This window comes from Microcebus murinus, chromosome 10, assembly GCF_040939455.1.
Source record: "Microcebus murinus isolate Inina chromosome 10, M.murinus_Inina_mat1.0, whole genome shotgun sequence".
Classification (NCBI taxonomy): domain Eukaryota; kingdom Metazoa; phylum Chordata; class Mammalia; order Primates; family Cheirogaleidae; genus Microcebus; species Microcebus murinus.
Window position 1 is genome coordinate 1,944,006 of NC_134113.1, and position 22,246 is coordinate 1,966,251.

The window sequence follows — 22,246 nt, forward strand, 5'->3', positions numbered from 1 at the left end:
TTTCCACCTCTTGGATGTCGGGAATAACGCTGCCGAGAATATCTTGTGTGCGACGTTTTCTTCAGTTATCGTTTAAAAGTCACGCGAACCGTGCGTTCGGAGGGCCACAGGGAAGCACGCTTTGGTCCAGACCTGCGAACGGCCCTGCCAGCTCTCGGTCCTCTGGATTCACGTCTGCAGGCTCCTAACACACGGCGCACAGAAAGAACCCAAACCCAGAGACGGCCCGGAAGTGGCGGTGGGGCTGTGCTTCCTCTCGCCATGTGTCGTGGCATGTGCGGGTAGGTCTCCCGCCCGTCCCCATTCTCTGCTCCTTCAATCCCGCCTGTTCTCGCCTCGTGCTGCGGGAGAGCTCGGTTAGAGGCAGACCCTCCTCGTGGGACTCTGCAGAGGGGACCCCGGGGTCGGGGGCACTTCATCGTCGGCTGTGACAGGTGAAAAGGAGCTCATTTTCTCCTTGTGCTCTGATAAAGCGTCCGGGTCCACAACAGCGCTTTAATTTGCCCAAGAGGAGCGCCACGGTGCGGTCCGTCCCCTCCTTCGTGCGGGAGCCAGCCCACTCTGCCAGAGCCTGCGAGGGCCTCCTGTTCTTTGCCCCCACACACGGGTCCTGCTAAAATACTCGCACGTCGTCACCTCCCTGCTACCAGGGACGCCAGCGGCACTGTGTGGAGCAGAGAGGGGCCCCTGCCAAACACACAAACATCATACGCTCCAGACATAAATAAGATACCCCCCAGATGCGGAAAATCCCGAGGCCGGGATTTGTCTTTCTCATGCTTAAAGGCACAAGCCACGAACAGCAGCACCAACAGCGCAAACGGGCTGGGGGTCCTCTTAAAGAAGTCACCGCAGTCTTCGCAATAATATCTGCAATATCGACACCACCTCCAGCATCTCGGCCGTAAGCCCTCTCCTCGCTCACGTCCCCCGGGGGGGCTTGGAAAAGGCAGGTGGACATCACATATTTTGGCAAATGGGATAGATAATCAGAGTTCTGGGAGTCTGGGAGAAGAGCCACACTGTTTCACTTCGGGGGGATGCGTGTGTCCAGAGATGTGGTCCCGGCTCCAGAGAGAAGAGCTACTTCCTCTTGGTCAGGGTTCTAGTGAGGTTATGAGGCCACTGGCGTGGGGACTGGGAGAGGGGTCTCCCTGACAGCCTCCCAGCTGCCGCTGAACTTCCCAACCCTCTGTCTCACCGGCCACCCCTCAGAGCAAGTCTGGTGTCAGCTGGACCCGGATGGCAGGTCCACGACCTAACGCTGCCTCTCCCCTGTGCTCCGGCTGAGCCGGCCTCACTAATCCACCTCCGCCCTCGTTCCCTGGGAGCCCGGACTCTTCCCCTGCACGCCAGGTGATACGGCATGCCGCAAAGACCTCTTAATTAAGCAAAGATGGCGTGTGCGGGCCACGCCGCGTGATGCGGGCCACGCCGCGTGATGCTGTTGAGTGCACACTCTGCAAGAGCTGCATGTTTGTTCCCAGACAGCTGCTGAGCGTGGCACGGGGCCGACACTGAGCTTCCCCCCCGGGTGTGTCGCAGCAAACAAGGCCGATCCCAGTGGTGGAGCGGCTCGTGGTTTAGTGGGAGGGTCCCCCGTGGTGGGGGAGTGACGCAGCATGTGCGGGCAGGAGGGCAAGACCCACCACCCTGCCGGGAGGAGGAGGGGAGCACCCGTGCTGAGGACGTTCTAACTGGGCTTCGGGAGGAGTGGGGGTTCATCGGGCAGAGGCTCCAGCATGGCCATGGGCTGAATGTTTGTGTTCCCCTCGAAGTCCGCAGGTTGCAGCTCCGATCCCCGACGTAATGGCATCAGGACGTAGGATGTTTGGGGGGCGATTAGGTCAGGAGCGTGGAGCCTCGTGCATGGGATTTGCATCCTTCGAAAAGCAGCCCCTGGAGGTCATTTGTCCCTTCCACCCACACGGGGACACAGCCAGGACCCACAGTCTGTGAGAGAGGAGGCGGGGTCTCACCCGACACCAAATCTCCCAGCGCCTCGATCCTGGACGTCCAGCCCCGAACAGTGAGCAGCAGAGCTCTGTTGTCAGCAGTGCTGCGCTGTAGCAGCCCGGCTGCCCCGGACGGTCATCTTGGAGGGCTCAGCAGGGAGCAGGGCAGGCGGCGGCCGCAGGGCAGGGTGTCCGGGCGCAACTGCGAGGGGTGGAGTTGAGGGATGGGGTGTGTGTGTGTGTGTGTGTGTGTGTGTGTGTGTGTGTGTTTGCACCCTGGGGTGCAGAGGCGTGGTGTTTGTGATGTTGTGACATCCACGCGTGGCCAGGCCTGTGGGCCTGTCCTGCCTCCTGCCTGTTTTGGCCCCTCCATCAAAGGGGCGTGGATGATAAACTGCGGAAACAGGTCAGTGTGGCCTTTGCCAAGGTGAGTGGACGCAGGGATGGCGCAGGCGGGGTCCGGGAGGTTTAGGGCGGGTTACGCGCACCGCCGAGCCCAGGTTCTCTTGCTGGAAGTGGCCGGGCCCCTGGGACCGGAAGGGATCAGGCGCCTCTGGGCCTTATGGACAGTCACGGGCTTTCTCCAACACGACACATGTGTTTTCAGGAAGGATAATGAGAGGAGGGAGCGAATGAAAAGACTTTCCATATATTTTGCTTTATTTTTTTTCTCCGATTTGTAAAACCATGAGCTCTGAGAGCACGTTGCCTCTGGGCTTGTGTAAGAACTTTGAGAACATTCAATTAAACATCACAGAGCTGCCTTCCCAGTGGCTGGGGTTAGCGCAGCGGCCCCAGGGGCTGTCCTGCCGGGGCGTGTGGGGAAACCAGCGTCCCCAGTCCCCGGGAGGACCTTGCACCATGGCTGCACCCTGGACCCCAGCGGAAGTCGCAGAGCCCAGGCACGGAGGGGCGGCCTGGGGCAGGCGTTACATGCAGGCAGGCGTCTGCTCAGCCCCAGTCAGGGTTTGTAGCAGAGTCAAACAAGGTTTGCGGGCGTGGGGAGGAGGGTCCCAGGCCCTCACCTTGTGCAGGGAGCCCACCCCGTGGTGTCCTGGGGCTGTTTCTCCTGCCCTGCTGAGTCAGGAGCTGCCGGGTTGCAGAGACATGAGGATTTGTGACTTTGCTGCCCTCGCTTCCTATCTAAGAAGTTCCCTTTCACAGCTGACCCATCCGCCTTCACTGGGGCCAGGTCCTTGGTGTGGGCTGAGCTGTGTCCCCAGCAGATTTGCATTGTAAGGCCGGTGGCAGCCCCCCTCCCTTCCCTAGATCAAAAGAGAAAAGGCTCATGAGACCAGACCCGCCAAGGACAAAACTGCCAGGCCCGATGAAAGGAACCACACCCAGAAGTCCACCCGGATAAGAACGTTTCTTTGGCTCCTGGATTCCACAGATACCTCCAGCCGCTCCTAAAATCCCTGGCTCTTCCTGCCAAAAGTCCCTAGCCTGGCCCAAAGGGTATAAAAAGCCTCAGCCCCTTCAAACGGAGGTGACTTCTGGGGCCCCCTTCTCTTGGGGACCCAGAACCTCGTTCAGGAGTATATAATAAAGCCACATGATTTGGCCCCCACCCTTTCTCTCTCTTTGTCTTTTTGCCACTGCCGAAAAACCTTACGTGCATGAAGTCCTACCCTGCAAGACCTCAGAACGTGACCTTGTACGGAAACTGGGTCGTTGGAGATGCAAGCAGTTAAATGAGTTCATGCCAGGGGAGGCTGGGCCCTGCCCCTGCATGACCGGGGTGTCCACACAAAGGGGACATTGGGACCCAGAGACAGGCACATGCATAGACAGGAGGCCACGTGAAGATGAGATCGGGGTGACATGTCCACGCCTAGGAGCACCAAGGATCGCCAGCAACCCCCAGACGCCCGGAAAACCTCCTGGAACAGATTCCGCCTCACAGCCTCTCAGAAGGAGCCGCCCCGCCCACGCCTTGCTCTTGGACTCCTAGTCCCCAGAACTATGAGAGGACACCTTTAAGCCGCCCGGGCTGTGGGGCTCAGCTACAGCAGCCCGGGGAAACTGGGACTGCCCCCTCCCCACAACAGAAAATGCCAGCACCTCCCACGTGCCACGCCTGAGCCACCTGCAGGAACAAGGGGCTGGCCCCGGCTGTGCAGGGGAAGCGCAGGCTCCCAGGTGCTGGGGATGACTACGCCACCCCGGGGTGCAGGCGGGAGGGAGCACGGTCCTCCGGCCCTGGAGCCCACGCTCTTTGGCTCCTGCCCCTCTCTAAGCTGCAGCTGCTGCCCGGGGCCCTGGACCTCGGGGGCCGGGCAGGGGAGGTGATCGGCAAGGTGGGCATTTGCTCAGGTTTGCCCTTTTCCCGGAGTTGTCAAGGCGTACTTTACACACGGCAGAATTCACCTTTGTGCAGGTTTATGGATTTTTGGAAAGATGCACACAGTGATGTCACCATCAAGCCAATGGGGATAGAGACAACTGTCTCTGTCACCCACAGTTCCCTCGGGTGCCCTGTGGTCAGTCCCTCGTCCAAACTCTACCCTGTGGCGGCCACCGACGTGTCTTTTCAAATTTCAAAATATTAAGGAGGCGCAAGTGTTTCTTTCACATGCTACCTCGTATAACGCTTAAGTCGGGGCTTCAGTGTCCCCGTCACCATAACAGCATTCGCTGTGCCTGGCAGTAAGTTTTCACCCTCCCCCTTCTTGGCTTCCAATGTCCTTTACGTCCTTTTGTGCCTGTGTGTGCCAATCAGCACCCACTCACTAGCGAGAGTGCCTGGTGTTTGTTTTCCCATTCCCGGGATACTTCACTTAGGATAATGGTTTCCATTCCCATCCGCGTTGCTGTAAAAGACATTATTTCATTTCGTTTTTAAGGCTGAATAATGCTCCATGGTATTCACACCGCGTTTTGTTAATCCACTCATGAACTGATGGGCACTTTGGTTGAGTGTGCATCTTTGCAATTGTGAATTGTGCTGCAATAAACGTTCAAGTGCAGGTGGCTTTTGATAAAACGACTTGTTTTGCCTCGGGTTAGATGCCCAGTAGTGGGATGGCTAGGTTGAATGTTAAGTCTACATTTAGTTCTTTGAGGAATCTCCATACTGTTTTCCACAGAGTTTGTACTAATTGGCAGTCCCACCAACAGTGTATAAGGATTCCTTTCCAACTGAATCCACACCAGCATGCATTATGTTCTGACTTTTTAATAAAGGCCATTCTGACAGGGGTAAGGTGATATCTCATTGTGGTTTTAATTTGCATTTCCCTGGTGAGTAGTGATGCTGAGCATTTTTTCATGCATTTGTTGGCCATTTGTCCATCTCCTTTTGAAAAACTTCTGCTCTTGTCTTGTGCCCACTTTTTGATGTTTTGTGTTCTTTCCTTGCTGATTTGTTTGAGTTCTTTGTATATATAGCCCTTTACTGGATGTGCCCTTTGCAAATACTTTCCCCCATTCTGTGGCTTGTCTGTTTACTCTGTTGATTGTTTCCTTTGCTGCACAGAAGCTTGTTAATTTAATTAAATCCCATTTATTATTGTTATTGCTGAATTTGCCTTTGGGGTCTCAGTCATAAATTCTTTGCCTAGGCTGATGTCTAGAAGAGTTTTTCCTATGTTTTCTTCTAGAATTCTTATGGTCTCATGCTTTCCATTTAAGTCTTTTAGACATTTTGAATAAATTTGTGTATACGGCAAGAGATAGAGGTCCTGTTTCATTCTTCTGCATGTGGATTTCCAGTTTTCCCAGCACTATTTATTGAATAGAGTTTCCTTTCCCCAGCATGTGTTGTTGTCTGCTTTTTTTGAAGATCAGTTGTTAGATGGTTTTATTTCTCTTCCTTTGGTCTGTATCTCTGCTTTTATGCCAATCCCATGCTGTTTTAGTTACTGTAGCCTTGTAGTGTAATTTGAAGTCAGGACATGTAATGCCTCCAGATTTGTTCTTTTGCTTAAGATGGCTTTGGCTACTTGGGCTTTTTTTTAAATTACAAATGAAGCATAGAATTATTTTTTCTACATCTGTGAAATATGACATTAGTATTTCGATGGGGATTGCATTGCATCTGCAAATCACTCTGGGCAGTATCGACATTTCAGTGATGTTTGTTCTACCAACCCATGAGCACAGGATGTTTTTTCATTTTTTTCTATGACCTATGATTTCTTTCTTCAGAGTGTTTCATATTTCTCCTGTAGAGATGTTTCACCTCCTTGATTAAGTATCTTCTTAGGTATTTTATTTTATTTGCAGCTACTGTAAATGGTATTGAGTCTTTGATTTTACTCTTAGCTCAGTTGTTATCAGGATACAGAAGTTCTACTGATTTGTGTACATTGATTTTGTAACCTGAGAGTTTCCTGAATTTATTCACCAATTCTCGGAGTCTTTTTTTATTAATTTGCCGAGACTTATTTTGTGGCCTGAGATATGCTCGATCATGGAACATGTCCCATGTGCTGATGAGAAGAATGTATGTTTAGTAGTTCGGGGTAGAATGTTCTGTAGATGTCTGTTAGGTCCCTTTGCACTACAGCCTCATTTAAGGCAAGTGTTTCTTTACTGATTTTCCACTTCAATGATCTGTCCAGCTCTGTCGGTGGGATGTTGAGATCCCTGGCAGTTACGATGCTACTGTTTACGTCTGTGCTTAGATCCAATAGAATGTTCTTTATGAATCTGGGAGCTCCTGTGTTAGGTACATATATATGTAAGATTGTTGTGTCTTCTCGTTAAATCACCTCCTTTACCACTACATGATCATCTTTATATTCGTTTTACCATTGTTGATCTAAAGCGTATATTATCTGACATGAGACTGGCTGTCCTTGCTCAAAATTATGTTGTTTCTATTTGCATGGAATATTGTTTCCATCCCTTTACTTTGAGTCTGTGTGAGTCCTCGTGGGGTGGATGTATTTCTTGGTGACAGCAGATACTTGAGATTTTTTTTTTTTTCATGCACTCAGCCAGTCTGTGTCTTTTAAGTGGGGCACTGTGACCGTTCATGTTCAGTGTCAGTATTGACATGTGGGACACATCTCTGTTCAGCATGCAGGATGACACCTTGTTGTTTTATTTTCCCTCCCGCACTGTGATTTCATAAGATCTGTGAGCTTTAACTCTGTCAGTCACCACGAGGTTTCTCGGCATCGTGGTGCCCCTCTGCTTGAATTCCTCATGGGGAGGTGCGCTGGGCTCCCAGTCATGGGGGCACGGAAGCATCTGCACCCCCTATTCCTTCCCTTCCCCACCCCCACCCCCACCCCTACCCCCAGGAGCTTATTTTTGTCCCTATAGTTTTGTCTTTTCCCAAATGTCATATAAAGTAATCACACATTTTTAGCTTTTGAATCTAGCTTCTCTAACATGCAATACCGCTTCAGGAATCATGCGTGTTATTGCATGTGACAGAAGTTTGCTCTTGTCATGACTGAGCGGCAGTTCCATTGGTTTGCTCACCCACCCTGTGCTGAGGAACAGCTGAGTGGTGTGCAATGCTTACTAACTGTGATGACTGCGCTGCTATGAATTCTGCATGCGTGTTTTTGTACACGGACATATTTTCATTTCCCTTGGCTACATACCAAGGAGTGGAACTATTTGGTGTTGTGGAAAGTGTGTGTTTAACTTTTCAACTGACACACTATTTTCTAAGGCATCTGGACCATTTTGTACCACCTCCAGGAATGCGCTAGATGTCCAGTTCTTCTGCACCTGCGTCAACAAGTGGCATTATCTGTCTTTTTCAATAGTCATTATAAATGGTATCGCATCATTGCTTTAATTAGCATTTTCCTGATGACTAATAATGTTAAGCATCTTTTCATGTACTTATTAACCATGTGTAAATTTTCTTTGGTGAACCTTGTGTTCAAATATTTTACCCATCTTTTCATTGGGTTGTTTATATCACTATCATTATTATTATTGAGTTGTAACAGCTCTTTATATCTCCTGGATGCAGGTCCTTTATCAGATATTTGATCTCCAAATATTTTCTTCTTGTCTGTGACTTGTATTTTGATTTTTCTTAGTGGTGTCTCTTGAAGAGTAAAAGTTTTTAATTTTGATAAAATACAACTAATATTGTAGTAGATTATGCTTTTGGTGGAATATCTAAAAAAAAAAATTGTATATCCCAAGATCTCCTATGTTGTATTATAGAAATTTTATAATTTTAGCTCTTATAGTATGAACATGATTCATTTTCATTTGTGGTATAAATTAAGGATCTAAGTTTATTTATTTTTTTATATTTTGCATTTGGATACACAATTGCTCCAGCACTGTTTGTTGAAAAGGCTACACTTATTTCTTATTAAATTGCCTCTGTAGTAAAACACACGGCTGTATTACTTGTCTGTCAGTCCTACTCCACTGACTTGTGTGTCCTTTCTCCACTACTACCCCGTCTTTATTGCTGAACTTCAGGGTAAGTTTCAAAATCTGGTAATACGAGTCCTCCACCTCTCTTCTTTTTCAAAATTATGTAAGACATTCTAGATCCTTTGTATTTCCATATTAATTTCAGGATCTGCTTCCCAGTTTCCTCAAAATTGCCACTGGGAACACGATAAGAGTTTCCACTGACTACAGTCCAGTTGAGTGGCGTTGTCTCCTACAATACCTAGTATTCTCATCCATTAAAACGTATATACCTTGCATTTATTTACTCTTCTTAAGTGTTCCGCAGAAATAATTTGTAGCTTTAAACTTAAAGGTCTCACACTTCTTGTAACATTTATTTTAGTGTTTTATTTTCTTTCATGTCACTGTGAATGTAATTTTTAGGTTTTCCCTTTTCTATCGTGTGTTGTTGATGTATAAAACAATTGATTTTTTAGATTGATCTTCTTAAACTTACTAGTACCAGTAGTTTTTCGTTTGTTTGCTTCAATTTCTTATGATTTTCTATATACAGTATTAGGTCATTTTCAAATAAAGATGGTTTTGCTTCTTTCCTTGTAATCCATGTGCCTTTCTTCTTTTTCCTAATTGCAATTGCTGTATGTCAAACAAAGTTTTCATAGGCGCCTTTTGAGTTTTTATCATGATCGTGCGTTGGATTTGACATATTATTTTTCTGCATCCATTAAAACGGCCGTATAGTGGTTTTCCTTTATCCTATTAATATGGTGTGCTGCACTCATCGATTTTTTTCAAATGCCAAATCAACCTTCTCTTCCTGAGATAACATCCATTTGGTCATGTTGCATGGTTTTTATGATTTGGTTTGTTAAAATTATGTTAAGGACTTTTCCCTCTACGTTCATAAGGTATTTTAATCCTTAGTTTTATTTTTTGTGATTTTTAAAATTAACATTATGAGACCAGTATTGTGATACAAAAATTAATTATGAAATGCTCTCACTTCTATTTTCTGAAAGGGTTTGCATGTGGCTGATAGTTTTCCCTTCTCCTGTGTTTGATGAAACTAACCAAGAAAGCATCTAAATCTCACCTTTGTCGTGTCGGAAAGATTTTACTTACCCATTCAACTTCTTTCCTTGATTATTAGTCTCTTCATGTAGTCTAATTTTTCTCAAGGAACTGACAGTTAATCCTGTCTTTCCAGAAGTGCAAATGTGACATGGGAGGTTTGTAACCTGCAGGGTGCAACTACTTCTGCACCCTATTCCTGCTTTGCTCTGTGGGGTCTGTAGTGAGGGTCTCCCTTGGACTGCAAAGTCTGGCTTTTTGTTTCTTCTCTATTTTAATCTTGGCCAATCCATTTTCTCTCTTTTTAAAAAAAAAATAAACTATTGGTTTTACTAATTTTTCTGTATCATTTTTCTGTTTTCTATTTCATTGATTTTTTTTTAATCCTGTTTTGTTTTTTTTTTTTCCTTCTACTTACTTTTAATCTGATTTTCTCCTTTCTTAGCTTATTGGGGTAGAAGTTTATATATTTTTAATATAAGCATTTTAACATTATAAATTTTCATAAATCTTATAAATATTGGCTGGATGTGGTGGCTCATGCCTGTCATCCCAGCACTCTGGGAGACCGAGGCAGGAGAATCGCTTGAGACCAAGTGTTTGTGACCAGCCTGGTCAACATGGTGAGACCCTGTCTCTGAAAGAAAATAACAAATGAACAAATATTTATAAATTTTACACAGTTGTTCCAGCACCATTTGTTGAAAAAGGCTATACTTACTTCTTATTAAATTGCCTTGGCAGTAAAACATATGGGTTTATTTCTGGGCTCTCGGTCCAACTCCACTGGCCGGTGTGTCTGTCTTTTCTTATATTGTAAAAATCACTGTGTATGCTTGAGATGTCAATACTACATTTTAATATGTTGTGTTTTCATCTTCATTCAATCCAAGATATTCTCCACTTTCCTTAGTGGTTTCTATTTTGAAATATGGTTTATTTATGAAATATCTTGGGGTTTCCCAGATTTCTTTCTGTTGTTGAATTCTAATTTAATTCCATTGTGTTTAGAGAACATACCTTTTACAAATTTTCAATCCTTTTCAATTCTTTAAGACATGTGACTGGGCCAGGGGCTCCCAGGCCAGACCCAGCCCATGGCCTGTTTTCAAATGGCCAAACCCACCCCGGGCCTGGCCATCCTCCCAGGGAGGAAGATCAAGGAGCACACAAAACAGAGCCGGCGAGTCTTTGAAGGTTCATGATCTCAGAAAATTCCCTCCAGAATCGTTTCCATAGCCACCAAAATGATCCTTCGGGGACACCTCCCTGGACAGGGCCCTTGCCTGCTGCAAGCCCTTTGGTGGCTCTCAGCCTAGTGCCGCGCTGGCTTCCACCTGGCTCTTCCAGGGGCAGCGCCAGCCTCCTCCTCCACCACCCCAGTCCCCACGTGCCACCACCTGTGGGTGCAACAAGGCACACGCTGGCTCCGCTCAGCATGGCAGCACCTGACCAATCCTGCAGGAAGGTCAAACTAGAGGCTCCCTTTCAGGTGTAGTCGCTAAACAGTGTATGTACCATGGTCTCAGCCAAGCTTTCTACTGTTTCATCCACTGATTTGATTCACTCTCGTAGAACAGAGGGCCAGATGGTGACATTGCCTTGGGGAAGAGAAGGGGCCGGGCAAATCAAATGGGGACCAGGTCCTTAAGACTTTAAGCTTAGGCCAAAGACAAATGTGGACCACTGGGTGCTGCCCCCCGCCATCACACACTTGGGGAGGGAGGCAGGGAGGACTTCGGGGGGCTGGACGTGTGTCCCCTACAGCTCGTGGAAGTGGGGGGCAGGGGGGCTCCCCGACACCTACTGTGTTGTCTCCTGTCTCTGCCCTTTGGACGCCTTGACTGTGATAAACCCAGGAGTGGGTGTCTCCTCGGGGAGAGATTGCAGTCTCCCTGGGGGGCCTGCTCCCTGTCCCGGAAGGGCCCCCTAACCCCTTGCTCCCAGTGTACCCCGCCAAAGGTCCCTGGCAGCAAGTGTGGCTGCTGCTTCCAGAGGGCTGGAACATTTTAGAATAGCGCTTGGCTGCAGGCATGCGCCTCCCTCGAGGGTTCGCTGCCTATTCTCTTTGCCGGCTCAAACGGTGCCCAACTCATCAGCGTGAATTACCAGAGAGGATGCGGGGGGCTCTCACGTCACAGATGAAAAAGTGCCGGTGATTTGAAAGTGTGTCGGATTGGGACACTCAAGGACCGTCTCCCACTGCGAAAAGCTCAGGTGAAATTTTAAGTCCAAGTGTTAACCACTTCGGTGCGGCGCTCACCGGCCCGAGACCTCGCCCACGGCCGCACTCACGGTCCGCACGGCGGTCTGTGCCGGGCGTTGACCACGCGTCCGCGTTGCTCTCGTGTGATGAGGAAAGCTTGAAAGCCCTGAGATCTTGTGTTACTTTACAGGCAGCTTTCCTTGTCATGTAAATATCAGAATAGGTAACATACGCATATATGTTTTCATGACGTTATTTTTAAATGTTCACAATTTTACTTTGATACATGAAAAATTAGAAAAGCCAAGTTTTGTTATTAATGCCACAGCCGGCGCTGGGCTGTGCGCGTTCCTCTGTGGCTGTCGAGGATAGCCAACGCTGGTCCTGAAGCGGTTAAGCAGTCTTTTACAGTCAAGTCCCACATTTGCAAGTTCAAGCACAAAGAACTGGGAGTTCAAATTCTCTCCCTTTGAAATTCCAATTCCACTTAGCGGAGTCTCCCTCCGTGTTCGGAGTCTCCCTCCGTGTTCGGAGTCTCCCTCCGTGTTCGGGCAGAGGCTGGCCCTCCCCCTTGGGCCATTTGACCCGAGTTAGCCCTGGCTGTGCCGTGCCCGCCCCACGCCCTGTCATCCAGTGGGCAGTGCCTGCCCCACACCCACAGGCTTTGGGAAGCCCCATGCATGTCGCCAGCCTCCAGGGCAGTCGCTGCTGCTGGAGTTCCGTGCCAGCGATGGCTGAGGCCGCGCTTCTGCAGCTAGCGGCTCCCTGGCGTGTGAGGGCAAGAGGGTGGACGAGGGGCGCAGGAGAGAAAAACGTGCAATGGCTTCATCCCTGCCAGGGGCTGCACGGCGCGCCCGGGGAACACGGGGGCCACAGGCCCTGGATAAATCTTCCTGCAGGAAGGTGGCCATGACATCATAGTTGTCACCTTGTCTGGGGAGGGGTCCAGACCCACCTGGGTCAAGTCTGCACTGTGACCTCCTCGGTTGCCAGGTTGCCACTCCCTGTTGGAGAGGAGTCTTTCTCTTCCGCCCCACTCGCTCACTCAAATCTCTGGCTGCCGTTCCCCTGGCGGGACCCTGCTCCTGGCCACTGCTGTCCTGGTTCTTCCCCATGCACAGGCGTGTTCCGTCCTGCCTGCGGTGGCCCCGGCCGCTGCCCCCTGCTCTGGAACTGCGGCAGCCCCCCCACGCCCGCCTGCATCTGTCTCTGCCTATGACGCTGCTGCTGCCTGGCCGGGCACTGCGTCTTCCCAGAGGCCGTCTGTCCCTGTCGCCGAACGGCCGTGGCCTCCAGAACATCAAGCACCTGCAGCTGGCGCAGGGCCCGTCCTTGTGGCCTTCTCAGTTCCCCACTCTGTGAGCTATGTCTCCACTGCCGTTTCCCACGTCCCGGGACGGCCGGGCTTTGGCATTTTCCACCCGCTGCTCAAGTTTCCTCCAAGCCACAGCTGGCAGGACGCCCCTGTTGGATGGCAGGGCTTTCCCTCTTCCCAGGGCGTCAGCGTTCGCCTTTGTCGGCTCCCCCAGAGCCTTCCAGGGGGTTCCACCCTGTCGACAGATCCGCATTCGGGGAGCCCCAGGTCTTCCCTGAGCACTTGTGTGGTGTCCACAGGCCGGTCCCTTCCCCTCGCGGAGCAGGAGGATGCTCCGAGCAGACGCTCACACCCCTCTGCAGCCACACTCGCCCCACGGGGGAATGTCCGGGGTCCCCTCCAGTATGTCTCACCTCTCTACCCCACTTTCCGGGGCCCGTGCACGTGGGTCGGGCTACACCTGCAGCCTGTGCACGCGGCAATTGCGTCCCCAAGAAACCCCTCCCGCCCACCGAGAGTCAGCGTGCTATTGGTCACAGTGGTCCTGACACCTGCAGGTGTCACACTCTCCATGCCTTGGGCTGGTGCTCTCACGGGTGTCCTAGGGCTCTGCGCGCCACTGGGTGTGTCCTCATGGACCACCCTCTGAGCTCTGGCCTCCTCCTCTGCTGGTTCCTTGAGCCCCGTGTGGCCAGCCCAGCTCGTACCTGAAGCGCCCACCCCTTCCGGCCCCGCCGTTAAGCGAGACTACAAGTGGCTCAGCTCCTTCTTGCCTGGGCGTTTCCCTCTCAGATCCCTCTCTTCCAGCAGATCTGAGGCTAACCTAGTTTTTTTTTTTTTCCTGCCAGCCTAGCACGGACACCTTTCTCCTCCCCCCTGAGGCCCCACAGTGCCTCCTTCTGCTCCCTGAGATCCTCGCTCGCCCTCTGAGCCGCCTCGTCTGTGGGCCGGGGGCTTCCTCCTGTGAGATCGGGGCCAGCCACAGACCGCATCGCCAGCGCAGTGACCCCTCCCCGAGTCCTCTCCAGGCAGGGCATTAAAGCGTTCGCCAGACTGTCACAGCTGAAAACGCAGAACCCCCTGGAGACCGAGTGGCAGGAGACACCCCCGGGCATCTGTGGACGTGGCAAGAAATCCTCCTGCCTGTCCGACCCCTCCTGGCTCTGGGTGCTTTTCCAGATCAGCGAAGAGGGGCAGGATCTGGGGAAGGGGATCTTCTGTGGCCCCGCACCCGGTCCCCTCCGGTTTAGGGACTACGGCCCCAGGCATTGGTCCTTTGCAACCCAAGCGTCACCACCTGGGCCACCGTGGTGCGCACAAGTCCCCCCGCAGAAGCCTTGTGCCCACGTACCGAGGCTCTGTCTGCCTGAAACGATCATCTTCTGAAACTAAAACACGCCGTCCCGGCTTACGTACGCTCCGATCCTAAAATTCCTGCAAGGCCGGCTGTGGTTGCAGAGTGACCGTGCAGGTGACGGTCAGCTGTGGAGCCGGACAAGCCGGGGCTCCCCACGTCTGGCCGTGCAGGTGGGGTCCCCCGAGCCCAGCGGCAGCCACCGCCAGGGGCGGGAAGATTCCTCCTCCCCGTCAGCCACATCCATCGGAATTCACGGCCACCGCCTTTGGCTTCCAAGTGGCAGTCTATTCATCGAGCGTCTATATCAAGGTTTCCTGGAAAAAGGTATTTATTGCGTGTTGGGATTTGAGAGTGATACTTTACGGCGCCTCTTTAAAGGCTCGGCTTGATGAATTCGAAGCCAATTGCGGGGGGACCTGCGTGGGGTGGTGGGTTGGGGGAGGGGTTTGAGGGAGGGCAGGAGCTACCGGCTGCCGGCCCAGAGCTGGAGAGAGCACCGGCCCCCAGGGGCCCAGGCCTTTGCACCTTCACCCTGCCCCTCGGAGGACCATTGCCATGACAAGCAGGCCACACCCAGATGTCCCCACGCAGCCTCAGGACAGGCTGAGGTCAGGTCACCTGTGGGCCTCGGTGGCAGCCTCCAAACGAGAGCACAAGGGTTCCCAGGACTCGCAGACTCTGACATGGAGCCCCCCTCCCCTGGCCTGGTCCCCCCCACGGTGTCTCTCAGGCTCTGAGCAGGCCCCTGTGCCCCCAGGACCCCCGTGGCTAGGAACGGGAGGCTAGCGATTGCCCCGTGGCTCCTGTCTCTGCTCCCCTGTCCCTCCTGCCACTCCTGAGTTAATGCCGCCCCTGCAACCTGCCAACGGCAAAGAACCTGAACTCTGTAAAATAACTTAGAGAGGTTGATCCTGAGCCAAGTGCTAAGGACCACGGGCCCGAGCCACGCCCAGGAAGCCTTGAGCAAGTGCACTCGCCGTGGCTGGGCACAGGTTGGTTTATACATTGCGGGGAGCCAGGAATTACACTTGGAGTCACAAATCAATACGTGGGAGATGTACATTGGTTTGGCCCGAAAAGTCGGGGCATCTCGATGCGGGGGCTCACAGGTTACAGGTGGGTTTAAAGATTCTTGATTTGAAGTCGGTTTAAGACGTGCAGCTTTGTCTAAAGGCTTGGAGTGTTAAAATGAGGATGCCCGCCGATCAGAGACAAGCCACCGATACAGACTCAGGACTCACAGGGTCTGTTGGGCAAACCCAGGACCTGCAGGTGCGGTTTGGGCTTTGGTTTGTGTCGCCTCAGCCCTGGTGATGATTTTGTGCCTTGTTGTCACAGAGGATGACTCCTCGAGGGACAGGGCAGAGCCAGGGCATCCGACCTCCTTTCTCATGGCGGTAGCTCAGCGTCAGCGTATTTCTGTGTATTTCCCCTTGGGCAAGAAGGGGCCCATTCAGCCGGGTGGGTGGCTCAAGTTTTATTTTAGTTCACAAGCCAGAGCCTGCTTTCGACCAAAGAGGAGAGCCATCACCTGCACCATTTCTCTTAGTTACACTCGATGGACTGACGTGGTCCCCCCGGAGCTGCGGGGCCTGTTTGAGGGGCTGTGACAGTCAGGGACAGTTTCGTCTGGACACCCTGCAGCGTCCTCACTGGGGTGGTGCTGGCGAGAGGTGCCTGAAGGTGCTCCGTGTAGACTGTTGTCCCCGTGGACAGACAGCCCGTCCCGCCAGGACGGCGCTGTGGCTCGAGACACGTCATCGCCGCGACAGATGCCGGAGTGTTGCCAACAGAAGACGTGTGCGGGGTCCGAGGTGCCCAGGGGACGGCTGCCCATCCTTTCAACAAACGGCGCCTGCGTGGCAGCACCACCAACGTGACAGTGACCGCGTGTGTGCTCGCTGCACCCGGGTGATGGGCTCGCACGCGGGGGGCTGTCCTCAGATGAAGGAACTGCGCAGCGGAAGCATCCGGTAGGCGGGCGGGAGTGAGCAGCGGCAGGGCTGTCGGGGGACCTTGCTCCGTGCAACCCTAACTCGGGACTCTTCACCTATCGTCCCCGAAGCTGCAGATTTTGCGGCAGGAGAGGCTGTCAGAACTCCTCCGGTTCACATCCGTAAGTCCTCCGTGCGCCTGTCTGTGAGCGTGTGTCAGCAGCCGGTGGGGCCCCGGCACAGACACATCCGCCAGGCTCGGCTCTGCCCAGGGGGCAGCTGCAGCCCCCCAAAGTGGCACAGACAGACAGAGTTAGCAGAGACTGCCCTCAGCATCGCTGGTCGGACGGGGGAATCTCGCCTCTCTCTCTTTTGCAAAGAGACCATTGCAGACTGCAGTTGGGCTCTGCTTGGGTCCGTGGCGTCACTGAGATGTAATAAGGTTAGCAGCCATTGCCGAAAGCATTTGCCACTGAGTCTTTTGGAAGACGGGATGTATCTGGGGGACATCAAAAGAGGTGGGAGATGCAGGTAGTCGACGTGAGTTTGGAGCCGGCCAAGGACCCGGAGCCGAGGTGGGGGACTGTTGGGGACACTTCCCATGCCGGGCCACCAGGAGCCCCCGCCTACAGCCCGGGGAACACTCGCCTCCTCCGTGGTGACGCGTCCTGTGCTCAGCAGGGACCCTGACCTGGGAGCTGAGAGGCTGGTGGGCTCCTTGGTGTGGAGAGAGGGATCGTTGGCTTTCCAAGCCGGACAGGCACAGGTGCAGACCCCAGCTCCCCGCTCAGTGTGACTCGGGACCTTGGTCGCACGTTTGTAACTGGGGCTGTGGCATCATCGTGAGCCCCGGTTACTGGGAACATTTAAGGAGACAAGGTGGCAGGTGCTGAGGGGGGGTCTCCCCACTCCCTGTGCCCACTCCTGGCACAGCCATCTGTGCTCTGTGTCCCCCCCAAACCCCTGGTACCCCCTCCCCCACAGAACACATGCCCGGCAGCCCTGCCCCCTGCCACCGAGAGGTTTGGAAAGTCTCCAAGGAGCTAACGGAGGATTTAAAGACCCCTGTTTCTGAAAAAGATTATTTACTCATCGAGAAAGGAGTTCTACGTCCAGAAAATCTAAGCCTGAATCCCAGCCCCGCTCCTCTCTCATCCGTTTGAACGCTGCGAAGTCGTCTGTGCAGGTCCAGGAGTGGGCGGACGGCTGCAATCGCGTGCGCTGCAGCGCCACAGCTCTGTGGCTCCGCTAGACTGTGCTGTCGTAAGGCCGGTGCTCTGGGGGCCAGCAGCATCCCGGGCCCCGGTGTGGACGCCAGGCCCAGTGTGGCCCGGGCCGGACCACCACGGGGCGCGTGTGCTGGCCTGAGCCTTCAGAGCAATGCGCGGGCCGTGCGCCTGCTCCACCAGGATCGAAGCTCCCGTCCGCGGTGCCCGTGCAAGAGTGACTGATACTCATCGCACTCGGGCTTGCACCACCCTCTCGGTTAAATTACGTAAAATTAAGCAACGACTCTGGTTTCCCACTCTGAGAAGAGTTTGGTTTTCCCTGCGATGGCCCCCTGCCCGCTGACCCAGGTGTGGTCACCTGCGGCCACCGGGCTTGGAGGACCGAGGATGGACACCCCCTGGGGTGGTTTTGCTCCAGCTGGGCTCGAGAGCAGAGTGGCAGGGACACTCACCTCTGCACTCTTGTTTGTGTTGTGTGGTGTGCTGTGTGCTGGGTGCAGGGTGTGTGGGGTGTGAGGAGTGTGTGTTGTGTGTGTGGTATGTTGTGTGTTGCATGTGGTGCGTGTGGTGTGTGTGGGGGGTATGTTACGTGTTGCATGTGTGTGTGGTGTGTGTGGGGTATGCTGTGTGTTGCATGTGGTGCGGGTGGTATGTGTGTAGTGTGTGTGCGCAAGTGTGTGTGCGTGTGTTCAGCAGTGAGGTTCCGCCGCTGGCCCAGTCACAGAACCCTCTAGAACATGCGCAGGCAGCTGCCCGCCAGCGGTGGGGCCCCTCGAGGGAGGCGGGAGCCACGCCCTGCACCGGCCTCTCGGCTGGAGGGCGGCCCCGTGTGTCCCGGGTGAGCTGCTCCAGCCGGGGCCGGGCTCCCGCTCGCCGGGGCCTGGGTGCTCCCGCTGGGCGGCGCCAGGACGCGCACCGTGCTTTCTCCCGCCGGTGGGATCCGCGGGCAACGCGTGGCTTCCACCCCAGCCCTAAGCTCCTCGTGTGTTGGGTTCTGTCTATGGAGCATGTTCATTACGCAGAACCGCAGACCGTGCTGATGCGGGTCTTCACCGGGCGGGGCGCGCGGGGGGCTCTAGTAGGCGTCTGCGCCTTCGCGTACAACCGTTCAGTCGAGTCGGGTCCCTGCAGCCCATGTTTCCCTCCGTAGCCCACGAATGTTACGTGGGGAACGTTTGTCACTCGGACGGTTGACTTATTTGTCCTGAAACCACTCGCCTAGTGTCAGAACATTCCAGGTTTTAACGCACAATCAAGTGTTCCTGAATTTCCCCACATTTATGACAATACTCAGACACACTTCAGCGTCTGACAAACGCGAAGGTCTGTTATTACCGAAAGCATTTTAATCACAGCAGCAATTACCCACTTATCACATCATGCGTGCGGGGCCAGCGCCGTTGCCCTTCTCCCCGCCTCCCCCGGGGACCACCGAGAATCCTGTCACCTGTTTCACACAGCTCTCGGCCCCGCTCGCCACCTGTGTCCTGCGGCCAGGTGCCGGCTCCCGTCCTGCTCCCTGGGGCGGAGACGACGACAGGTGTGGTGTCCACGGGAAAAGCCACACTCACGCAGCCGTGGGTGAAGGAGGCCTCGAGCTTGTGCGGCCACGTCTGTCTGCAGAGGTTTCACAGGGGTGACTTCCAGCCCTAAAGGACCATGTCCTGGGCAGGTGGCATCTTTGCTTCCCATGGCTGACGCCACCCCGTGGGCCCCCAGCACCTGAAAAGCAGCACAGTCACCTGACGTCCAGGACAGCGGCGGTTCTCTCTGACACCTCTCCCTCAAGGTGGGCCCCGGCTAGGAGGAAAAGACTCGGCATCACCATGACAACAGACGTCTGCTGGGGACATTATGGCCCCTGCCCACCCCGGGCTGAGCAGGGCACAGAAATGTCTGCTGAGTGGCCAGGAGACAGGCGACACTCATAGGGGTGGGAGTGAGGTTTGGGGACACTGTAGCGGGAGTGGCCCCCAGAGGGAACACCCTGCATTGGGGGGACCTGGGCCTGGCCAGCCTGCCCTTCCCCTGCCCTCCCCTGCTGCCATGCTGCCCCATGTGACCAACCCTCGCTGGCTGCCCATGGGACAGACATCTGGTGGGCCGTCCTGAGCCCCAGTGGGCCCCTCCAAAGCTCTCTCCACCTCCAAGCTTGGTGGCCCCAGGGACCCCCCAGCCTCACCTTCTCAGCACAGCTGCAGGGGAGTCTTTGCTCTATTCCAAGGTGAGTTCCCTGGACCACACACCTGAGCTGAGGGCAGGGCACGTGCTCCTCACCAGGGTCCTGCACGGCACCGGGTACTCAGCTGGAGCCAAATAATGAATGAATGAATGAACGTCTCAGTTCATGCCGTTAGAGAAGCAAAGAGTCGGCATCAGAAGTCCCAGCAGAGCCCTGGCTGGGACCTCAGCAGGACACCCCCCACCCCCGCTTCCAGGGACATCCAGGTCCTCCTCTGTCGTGGGGGTGACTGGGGACACCTTCCCTGCCAGACGCTAAAAGCTGCTGGGGTATCAATGAGCCGGCAGGCGCAGGCTCTCTGCAGAGCTCACACCGCCGTGCAAGCTAAACACACGGCACCGGCATGGCCCGGTTTGCGCCTGTGGTTTAGACCATGAAACAGATTGGTATCTCCCTCCTCTCCTGCAGGGTGCGGCCCGGCTCTGGGCCCAAGGCTTGGGAACACACTGCCACCTGCCACAGTGAGGCAGTGGGTGCTGGTCTCAGGTGTCGTGGCCCATTTGCAGGATGGAGGATGAACACAGAACATAAAACACAAACACGCAGAACACAAAAACACAGACACACGTATAAACCGTTGACTCAAGTAATAATGCACCGGGTCCGTTTTATTTTTATACCCTAAAAGATTAAAGTTAGTTCCTTGTACCTAACCACCCAGGCATTGCAGCAATGGCCATAAATTCCGGAATAGCCTTAGGGAAGCAGATATCCCCTGACTCAGAATCCCAAGGTGGTTGCTGTAGGCACTAGGCATAGATCACGGACCGAGATTAGCAAGGATGGGCAAGGTGAGCCACAGGGGGCATTTCTCATCCCCAGCTTTTCTTAGGGTGACCCCCTAAGATCTTCGGCTGAACCCTGGCGGCTTTGCCTGGCTTAGGTCGCCCCTCCCTTGAGGGAATCTTACCCGTCATTGACTAGACAGCCATCTTATGGGGTGTACGCAGCAATCACAGGAACAATGTGCTTATCCTGTGGCCTCCAGACCCCCAGTGCCGTGGAACTGGGCAGCTCTTGCTAGTTGCAGCTCAGGTCCTTTGTTATGCCTCTAGGCAACACCTTTGTTTATCACAGGGAGCCTGTCCAGAACACATTACTTTCAAACGCTCTGGGCAGAACACGTACATTACTCACTAACTTTAATTCTTAAACTAGGAAAATATACGTCAGTCCCCTACACAGGGGCAGCATCGCCGGTCGTGTCCCGAGGATGGGTGTCCTCTGGACCCTGACCAGCTGCCCCAACACCAGGCAAGGCGGGGTCTCCCACCAGCCCCTGGAAGCAGCGCCGCCTGGGGCAGCCTCGCAAGGCCTGGAAGGGCACGGGGCTGCCCTCGGTACTCGGGAAGGGTCCAAATCCCAGCTCCCTCGCCGTGGCTGAGCCGTGGGGCCCTGAGGCCACCCAGCCCCAAAGGGGAGAAACAGGAACCGGGACAGTGACCGCAGCTGCCCGGCAGGGCGCAGGGTGTGTCTGGGCGGAGCCGCCCACGTTAGAGGTGATCACTGCGTGTTCCGTTTCTGTCCCGGCGTGAAAGATCTGCACCCTGCGTTAGAGCCAGACACTGGAATGCCGGGATGGACCGCTCCAGGCCCTCTGGCAAGTCCCTCTGACCACGCTGGGAAAATGCCACCACCACTCGTCCGTCCCCTAAGAGCACGACGTGCGTGTCTGTATTTACCCTCAGTCCCCGTGCCGCGAAGATCATAACCATGGCAACAGCCGCACCTGTGCACTTGTTCCACGTACGAGCTCGCAGGACACCTTCAGCCTGGGCCAGGAGCATCTCTGTGTCATAAGCGGGGAAACTGAGGCCCCCCGGGCAGATGAGTGACACAGCTCGGGAGAGACGGGGACAGCCTTGGATTCATATCTGGCGTGAGTTCAAACTCACAGCTCTCGGCCACCGGGACCACGCGGAGCTTAGTGGGAACCTCACTCGGTCTCAGCTGCTCGTGGTCCCCTGGGCGCCCAGGTTGAGCCAGCCGCCCGCCCGGGCTCCCCGGCAGGGGCAGTCCTGGGGAGCTCAAGCCAGACGTGGTGGGAGGCTCTCCTCGGCTGGCCGTGACAGGCAGCTCTGCACGGGGCTGGGAGTGGACGCCGTCGGCTGGGGCAGCCACCGGGCACGTCCACGGGGGCTCTGCAGCCAGGGCTCGTCCCGGCCGGGCAGCTGCGGTCCTCACGGGGTGACCCCCAGGCCCAGGCTTGGAATCCCCACAGGCCCCTTCCTGCACCCTCTGTGGCCAGACAGGCCATGAACTCTCTGGATGAGCCGGGAGCGCGTCTGCAGGTTGAGGGGCAGAGGGCGGCCCGCTGGGGGCGTGGGGGTCTAGCACACTTGGTTGTCATGACGATGATGATGGCGGTGATGGTGACAGCTGATAAAGTGCCCTGTTCCCAGCGCGTCCCTCTTGTGCGAGCTGACTTTACCTGCACACTCGGACGGGAGACGAGAGGCAGGTGTCCGTCCTGCGCACGGTGCTGACTCCACACGCGGCTCTGAAACCACATTGCTCCGAGTCCTCGAGTGACAGAGGCTCCCCTTAGTTCAGGCTGCTTCTCTCTGCACTCCCGGGTACGAGAACGTTCCC